Genomic DNA, 9052 nt, shown 5'->3' on the forward strand with positions numbered 1-9052 from the left:
TTCCTTTGTCAGTTGGTTCTGATAGAAAATACGCAGGGGATTCAGTGAAATAGAGTGGTTAGTAGCCCAGGAAAGAGAGAGAAATTGAATCAGATTCTCATTTCTGCCACTTACAAGTTCTATGAACTTAGACAAGTTATTTTAACTTCTCTCCCATCTAAATTTACTCATTTGCAAATCGAGGATAATACTATCTAATTCACAGGGCTGCTATGTGAGATAGTGTGTATAAAATGCTTAATGAAGTGTTGCTTATGAAGTAAGTGCTAAAAACTATCATCGGTCCTTTACAGGGCCTTACTTGACCAGCAGCAAAATGCAGGGTTTTTAGGATGGCCATTAAAAGGCAAAGGGTATGTGTCTGCTGCTGCTGCTGCTGCTGCTAAGTCGCGTCAGTCGTGTCCGACTCCCATTGACCCCATGGACTGCAGCCTACCAGGCTCCTCCGTCCGTGGGATTTTCCAGGCAAGAGTACTGGAGTGGGGTGCCATTGCCTTCTCCATGTGTCTAGTTAGCACTAAATGTTCTTACAAAAAAGGAATATATAAATAACTCCACCTGCTTTCTAGAATGAGTCAGCAAACTTTCTCTGTAAAGGGTCAAATAGCAAATATGTTAGGCTTGTGGCTACCCAACCCTGTCTTCGGTAGTGGCATGAAGGTAATCTTCGATGTTACGTGAGCAAACAAGGGTGGCTGTGTTCTCAAAAACCTTTATGTGCAAATCAGGCATCAGCTGGACTTCGCAGTTTTGATAACTCCTGTTATAGACTAGAAATAATTGTTTCTTGAAGGACAATGGCCAATAATTCCAGGAACAATGACCAAAATCACATCCTATTACAAACTCCATTCTTTCATCCACACTTTAACACATACGGTAGAATATTTGGTTGATCCGTCACATAGAGGCTTTGTAGCCTACATTTTCAAAGTCACTGCTAATAAGTAATAAACAGTAATACTGTTGATTACAGTCCACTTTAATGTACATACAGTAGTACTGCTATGGACAGTGATAAAATTTAGTGGGCTAGGTATGAACAGCTATAGAGATGAGATAAAAAAGAAATAAAAACTTGGTTAAAAACCACCCTTTGCACAGGAAAATGAGATGGTCTATACCACAGGGAATTTATACAATGAGCTATTGATTCTACTGACTTCGGGTGAGTATATTTTAAAAGTCCTAGAAAACTTAGAAGGCACAGTGAGAACTGGGAGTTTTAACAACATCAAAAAACACACAGAGATAAATATTCAACTGATCTTCAAAAGAGGTATGACCTTAGAAATCACTCTGGGATAAATTCCAGCTGAGCTTACACATACAAATGAATTTTGTGAAAAGGGAAATGATCATATTTAAATTCAGTCTCTTCCCTGATTATGTCAGGAGGGAAAAAAAGAATGCAATGTTTTAATTAGGTTTTTACGTTAATTAATGAGCTAGCTGTTTTTTTCTTTTAAAAAAAAAAAACTGAAACTGGTTTTTTTTAAAGGAGTTCAACTTTTTTTTCAATTTTATAGTTTGACAATTTATTACTTTGAAATGCAAATTGGATCAAATCCCACTCCCCATATACTTCAATAGCTTGTCTTCACTCTGTTCTCGGAATAAAGACCACACACATAACCTGGTCCATGCGTGTACTTAGTCCCCAAAGACATCCTCCTCTAGCTTCAACTTCCATCATCCTCCCCCCGGCTCCTGGAGTCCCAACCACACACACACACACACACACACACACACGCACACACACACACACATACACACACAGTCTTGATCTATTTAACCTCTGCTCCTCACTTAGGCCTCTGCTCAAATCATTCCTCTGTGAGCCTTTCCTGAGACCAGTTAACTGTCACAGAACCTGTCTCTAACTTATTGCAGTTTTCCATTGTACATTCACTGTGTGTATGAGTTTAGTTGGTCATGTCCAACTCTCTGTGGCCCCATGGACTGCAACCATGGCTCCTCTGTCCATGGAATTTTCCAGGTAAGAATATTGGAGTGGGGTGCCATTTCCTACTCCAGGGGATCTTCCCAACCTAGGAATCAAACCTACATCTCTTGTGTCTCCTGCATTGGCAGGCAGATTTTTTACCACTAGCACCACCTGGGAACTGCACTCTTGCATCTTACTTCATCTTGCCTCTTTCCTTTCCACGATGGGGGTTTCTCTTCTTTAAGGAGTGGGAGCTCAAGGGAAGGGGCTCCAGAACTGACTTCTCAAATCTTCAAGCTCCAACTCTGGTCCTGAAGCAGCCTTCACTTTTTCTGACAGTCCTCAGAAAGTGTGCCGTGTGTGGATTTTGCATCTCTAAATGGGAGTGAAGACCTAGGCAAATTGGTTTTGTGAGACACAAAAAACCCAGAGAGATTGAAGTTATCTCCCGTGGCCAAGGCCTTTACAACACACTAAGGCCCTGAAGATGTGTTGTACTGAGAAATGTTTTCCCTCAATAGTCAAGTAGATTTTTCAAAAATATTGAGGCTTTTCCCCTTCCTCGGTCATTTCTCTATTGTAACGTTAAGAGTCATATCACTTATACAGCTCTGTTGAAGAGAACTCTGTCTATCTGCCCCTGGGGCGGCTATGCTGGCATGGTAAACTTCGACCCAGCGTGTAATGTATGGTCTCATTTTAAATTCTGCAAAATGCCGATTTATCTGATTTTTACCAGAGCAGAGAGATAAGGCAGTTACCCCCATGCAGCTCGACATCTCTGTATCTTTGATATTGAACCTCAGGGAAGATAGGCGCACGAGCCTCGAAAAGGAGGCCGGGGCTGACACACGTGTGAACAAGAAAACACAAGAGAGGAGACACACGCAATCTCTCGTGTGTTGCGCGTGTGTGTGTTGGGCGGGAGATGAATAATGTTAATAGCAATTTGCATCCCTATTGATTTAACGCGGGAGAAATAGGATTCTCCCCAGGTGTCCCGGATCCATTTAGGTGGGATTCTAGCGACCTCCAGTGGAGAATTCATAGAATTGCTCTCATTGCCTGAACACAGACCTTCTTCACTTTGGGGTGTCTTGTGATAAATATTGGAGAAGGCAATGGCACCCCACTCCAGTACTCTTGCCTGGAAAACCCTATGGACGGAGGAGCCTTGAAGGCTACAGTCCATGGGGTCGCTAAGAGTCGGACACGACTGAGCGACTTCACTTTCACTTTTCACTTTCATGCATTGGAGAAGGCAATGGCAACCCACTCCTGTTCTTGCCTGGAGAATCCCAGGGACAGAGGAGCCTGGTGGGCTGCCATCTATGGAGTCGCACAGAGTCGGACACGACTGACTCGATTTTGCAGCAGCAGCAGCAGTAATAGCAAGCAGTGATAAATATCTGGGGCTGTCTTTACAACTTGGGTTTCCCTGGTGGTTCAGACAGTAGAGAATCTGCCTGTAATACAGGAGTCGGGGTTCAATTCCTGGGTCGAGAAATTACCCTGGAGAAGGAAATGACAACCCATTCCAGTATTCTTGCCTGGAGAATTCCATGGACAGAAGAGCATGGTGGGCTACAGTCCATGGGGTTGCAAAGAGTCAACACGACAGAGCGACTTCCATTTACTTTTACAACTTGAATGGAATGTAGTTAGCTTATGCATATAATTTCAAGATAATTCATAAAAATCTTAATTTAAACTGTAATTTAAACTAAAAATCCAAAGTAAGTAGTTTTTTAATTAAAATATTTTAAAATAAAACTCAAAATTCAAAAAAATTAATAAATAAAATAAGTAAATAAACATTTTTACATATAAATATAGTAATTAAGTAAATAAACATATATTTATATATCAAAATGCAAATTGTTTTGCTGTATATATAACAAAACAATGTAAGTATGTAAATGTCCAGGTCCGAGTGTTCTAGAAGATATAATTATTGGAAACTCCCATTAGTCAGAACCAACAGTAATATGACAGTCATACAGGCCGTAGAGGATACGTTCTACGTGGTATCATAAGTACCACCAGCAGCATTACTACATGTTATGCAGGGTGTTTTTTGTTTGTTTTTAGTAAGTAGAAAAAAAAATCTGGTAAGATTGAACAAAACTAAAGAACAATTTTCCTTTGGATTTGCACGGAACCTTCTTTCCTAGGAAATTTAGACTATATTAAAATTTTGCAAAACATCCTTTATGTTCTTACGGTAAATGGAGTTAGGATGGAGGCTCCTCAGATAACCGTTGATATAAATGGGCTTTTTGCCTGTTCTGGAGCAATTTCCAAAGCTGTAGGTAAAACTGCAACGATTCTTTGTCATGCTGGGTGGAACAGTGTATTTCAGAATATTTAACAATTCTAGTCCCTACCCACAAATACCAATAGGGCCCCTCAATCACTGTGAGGATCAAAAATACTCCAGTGAAAAGAAGCATCTTTGTAAAGTGTGACCCCAGACCTTCTTCTGATGCTGGGGAAACTCCTGCCATGCTGATGCTGGGGAAGTTCCTGCCACATGAGAACCTCCAGCTAGGGCTTTCTCTAAGATTTGGCAATGTGGTGTTCTGATCTTTGCCTCCCACTATGGGGGACTCTTGAGAAGCTAGGCAGGAAATTCCAGAGGGAGTTGGAAGAAAGCCAAAGAAGATGAGGGCTGGTGAAGAGTGGAGCATGTTTAGGGTCAGATCTGTCTGGCTCCAAGCTTCCCTGGTGGCTCAGAATCTGCCTGCAATGCAGGAGACCTGGGTTCAACCCCTGGGTCGGGAAGATCCCTTGGAGAAGGAAGTAGCAACCCACTCCAGTATTCTTGCCTGGGAAATCCCATGGACAGAGGAGCCTGACGGGCTACAGTCCATGGGGTCACAACAGCTGGACATGACTTAGTGACTAAATCAGCACTACACCGCCACCAGACTTGGATCTCACTGCTGCCTCAGTAGCCCATGAGGTGAGATGTCAGGCTCTGAAACCTGGCCCTCTATCTGCCAGCACCCACATCTTCAGCTCTGCACCAGAAAGGCACCCCTGGCCTCCCACGCCTAGACATCTTAAAGTTTTTCCTTGAAGGCCTTTCAGAGCATACCTATCTGATTCTTAATTCTGGACAATCTGTGTCTGACAAAACCAAAGATAAACTCAGTAGAGACGATTTGCTATTGATAATAAGTACGATGATCCAAGAGTAGATTTGTTTGCCTGTTTGTTTTATATTGATGGCCCATTTTAAGCCAGAATTCCATAAAAGTGTAGTAAAAAGAACACTGGTTTGAATGGCTATTCATAGATATTTATCAGAAAAACATAGTGTTCCTTGTCAAATAAGATCAGAAAAATGCTGGCTTAAACAAATTGTAGCAGGTATAAGTTTTGCAAAGGGCTGTGCAAAATGTGTAACAGTTTTCTAAAACTGAATGTTAACTTTCTAACTCCCTACTCATTCTGACAGTGCAAGGGAGACATCATCGCAGCAAATGTTCTCAGTCATTTCAGCACTTTCCCCTTCTCTAGTTCATCTTCTGGGGTGATTTAAAATCATGGAGGGGCCTTCCTTCTGCCGGCTCTGTTGGAGCCCAAGTGACCAGACTTCAGACTCTGCCCTTGGTGATGTCCGCTGCTGATGGACAGGTCCCGTCTGTTCTGTGGCTTCACTTGTCTTCTGGAAGCCTTGGTATCTGCATCCTGTCATCTCTCTCTGTGCCCTTTGTTGGGAAACCCTGTCTCAACTTTCCCAAGGCTTTCCCCAGAGCAGACACTCTCAGCTCCTTTGCCCACCCCATAAGGAGACAGAGTCTTTACCATCTGAGCCACCAGGTAAACCTATGAGAACCCAGGACATTTGATAGCTTCAATCCTCTCCAGGCTATCCCCTGCAATAGAGGCCCAAGGCTCTGTCCTCTGGAACCTCCACACGTATCTAGATCTCTGTTATCCCACCCTCCAGACCACGCTTCACATGGTCTTGGCTTGTGGGATGATAGACCGGAGTGTCCTTTCTCAGAAAAATCCCACTAGTAGCCGCCTCTAATGTTGTCCCCTCAGACTGACAGGCTGGGGCCTGGGACCCTTTGCTGCAGTGCTGCAATGCTTGCACCTGGACACATCTCACCTCAAGCAACAAAATACAAAGAAACCATATGGGACTAAAAATAACTACATGTATGTAGCAGCTGGGGCAAATTCTGGACCAAAGATACAAAAAAGATTGAAACCCCCTACTGCCACTTCTGAAGAGCCAGGAGCAAAACAGGGTACTGCACATGCCCTCTGCACTCAACACCACTGAAGGAGTGGGCAAACCACCCGAGCCACCGCTCCACTCTGCCCCAGACTCATCCCTACCCTCACCTCATATAAGCAATAAGCTCACCACCCGCTCCCAGGGAGTGAGCAAGCAAGGGAACCTTGTTTGTTCTTGCTCCCTGCTGCTGCATCAGGGGCCCCAGAAAGGCCTTGCCTGGATTTCTTGTCTGGTCTGGCCTCTAGTCAATTTCTATTGATTGGGGAAGGCCAAGAACCCTGGTGGGTATCAAGACTCCAAAAAAAAATCCTTTTCTAGTCCCGAAATGATTTTTAATCCCCTAAACCTGTGGCCTGAAATTGGCTTGGCAAATAATCTTTTACCTTCCAAGCCAACTGATGAGAGTGGTGATTCAGATGATTTTGACCCTTGGGGGACAATGTTCGGAGACGTTTTTTATTGTCACAACTTGTTGGAGGGCGGGCGGCATGGCCTCCAGTGAGTAGAGACCAAGGACGCTGTTAAACTTCCTTCAGTGCAGAGGACGGCCCTCCACAGGGAGTTCTCCTGCTCCCTGCCACTCGAGTGAGGTCGAGACACACTCTGGCTTAGACTGAGAAACTTGGACTCGTTATTTTGTTTCTATATCAGAGAGAAAAGGAATCAATTCACTGTTTTAAATTTCTGGCCTAATATTTTGTTCTAGTCGGTGACCACACTCCTAGCTGCCAACTGTCATTTAACAGCCATGTTAACAATTTCGACTGGACACTGGAAAATGCAGACACAAGCAGTTTGAGCAGAGACTGGGCTTTTCTAATCTTCCTGATCGCGTGCTAACACATGCTATCTCCTCTGCCGTCTTTGTGCATCCTCAGTCAGACAGCGGAGGCAGGAGGGGCAGCCTTTTTTTGTCTTTGCAATGCTCTCTGAAACCTGGAAGCCAGGCCTGTAGGAACAGCATTCGGCAGCCCTCAAACCAACTGGGTTTCTCTTTCAGGAGGAGCAGGCAAGAGGCTATGTTCTGAGGCATATAGACCTGGGCCTGAATCCAGAGCTGCATGCTTCATGGTGTAACTGGCAGGCACCACAAAGCTTCATGCTCCCCTCAACATACCCGGAAGGCGAATGGAGGTGGTTCATCTGTGTGATGCAGAAATTTAGGGGCTTGCAGAAGTTTTGGAGGGTCTCAGTCTTGAACCTGTGAAGTCAAGTGGGCCTTAGAAATCATTACTACCAACAAAGCTGGTGGAGGTGATGGAATTCCAGCTGAGCTATTTCAGATCTTAAAAGATGACGTTGTTAATGTGCTTCACTGGGTACACCAGGAAATTTGGAAAACTCAGCAATGGCCACAGGACTGGAAAAGATCAGTTTTCATTCCAATCCTAAAGCAGGGCAGTGCCAATGAATGTTCAAACTACCACACTCCTTTCACATGCTAGCAAACTAATGCTCAAAATGTTTCAAGCTAGGCTTCAACAGTATGTGAACCGAGAACTTCCAGATGTACAACATGGGGTCGCAGAAGAGTCGGTCATGACTTAGTGACTGAAAAACAACCCTTCAACCAGACAAGTTCTGATTTCTAACCTTTTACATGTTGGACTTATGAGATCAAATTGAAAGAAATAACTCCAAGTGTAAAGAAAGGCAGAAAGACAGCCTAGAAAATGTGGCTATGGCGTCACCTTCTCCAAAGGACACGTGGAGGCTCATGCCCCCTTTCTCTCCTAGAGCACACAGCCCAGCTCGGAGGGGGCATGTGCAATCCCCCTCATGGGAGCATGAGGCACCAAGAGTAGAGACGAGAGAGCTGGGGAAGGCCTCAGGGCCAGAGCCACAGGGAGAGTCCATCCAGCCTCCGTCCTGGGCCCACCCAGGCAAGATCCCCACCCCACGTGTGTCTGCATCCTGAGCTGGTCTGAGCAGCCCTGCGCATCCTGAGGGAGTGTGGAGGACAGCGGAAAGAGGCTCGTGTCCTTGGGTGTCCTCTTGCCAGCACCTGCCACCTCTGCAGAGGCAGAGGAGGACTCAGCCGTGCGGCGGCTATGGCTCCCAACGTCCAGGGCACACTTGTGTCACCAGGAGCATCTGTCTCAGCCATAACACTTTTAGGCTGGTGGTTTTGTTTACATGACCCCAAACAATGAGTCTGAGTAAATCATCACACAAAGACTGATGGGGTAGGGCAATAAGGGGACAGAAAGAGCTGACATCTTTTAAACAAAGAATGTGATACAGCCTTAGATGGCTGAAGCCACACTGTGAGTTAATTGCAAAACACTTCTAGAGACTGGGCTTCCCTGGTGGCTCAGAGGTTAAAGCGTCTGCCTGCAATGCAGGAGACCCAGGTTCAATCCCTGGGTCGGGAAGATCCCCTGGAGAAAGAAACAGCAACCCACTCCAGTATTCTTGCCTGGAGAATCCCATGGATGGAGGAGCCACACTCCATGGGGTCGCAAAGAGTCGGACACGACTGAGCGACTTCACTTTCTAGAGGCTTCCCATCCAGTGATGAGACAGCAAGAAAGTAGGCAAGGAATGAGTAGGGCTGCTTCTTAAATAAGATAAGTTTTTATGAGTACAGTGTTTACAGAGTTAGCAATAACAATGGGAAAAGGCACAAACTGATGCTCAACAGCCCTGCCATAGATAAAACCTGCCCCCTCCTTAACTAACAGGGTCTTCTACTGGCACAATTATACCCTTTGTGAGTTATCATCATCATCATCACTATTATTTTGCAGTGGTCCTTAATCCTGGCTGGTATAATAACCATGAAAGAGCTTGAAAAACATACCAACAACTCCAGTCCCCACCCAATAACTGAATTAAAATTTCAGAGA

The 9052-nt window shown here is 44.7% G+C and overlaps 1 non-coding gene across 1 annotated transcript; it reads left to right on the forward strand.

Annotated features, from left to right (window-relative positions):
- Positions 1–8506: 8506 nt before the first annotated feature.
- TRNAC-GCA lies at positions 8507–8578 on the forward strand. Its single transcript has one exon. It is a non-coding gene; the product is annotated as a tRNA-Cys (tRNA).
- Positions 8579–9052: the final 474 nt, after the last annotated feature.

Source organism: Bison bison, unplaced genomic scaffold (assembly GCF_000754665.1).
Source record: "Bison bison bison isolate TAMUID 2011002044 unplaced genomic scaffold, Bison_UMD1.0 scf7180017864305, whole genome shotgun sequence".
In the NCBI taxonomy this organism is placed as follows: Eukaryota; Metazoa; Chordata; class Mammalia; order Artiodactyla; family Bovidae; genus Bison; species Bison bison.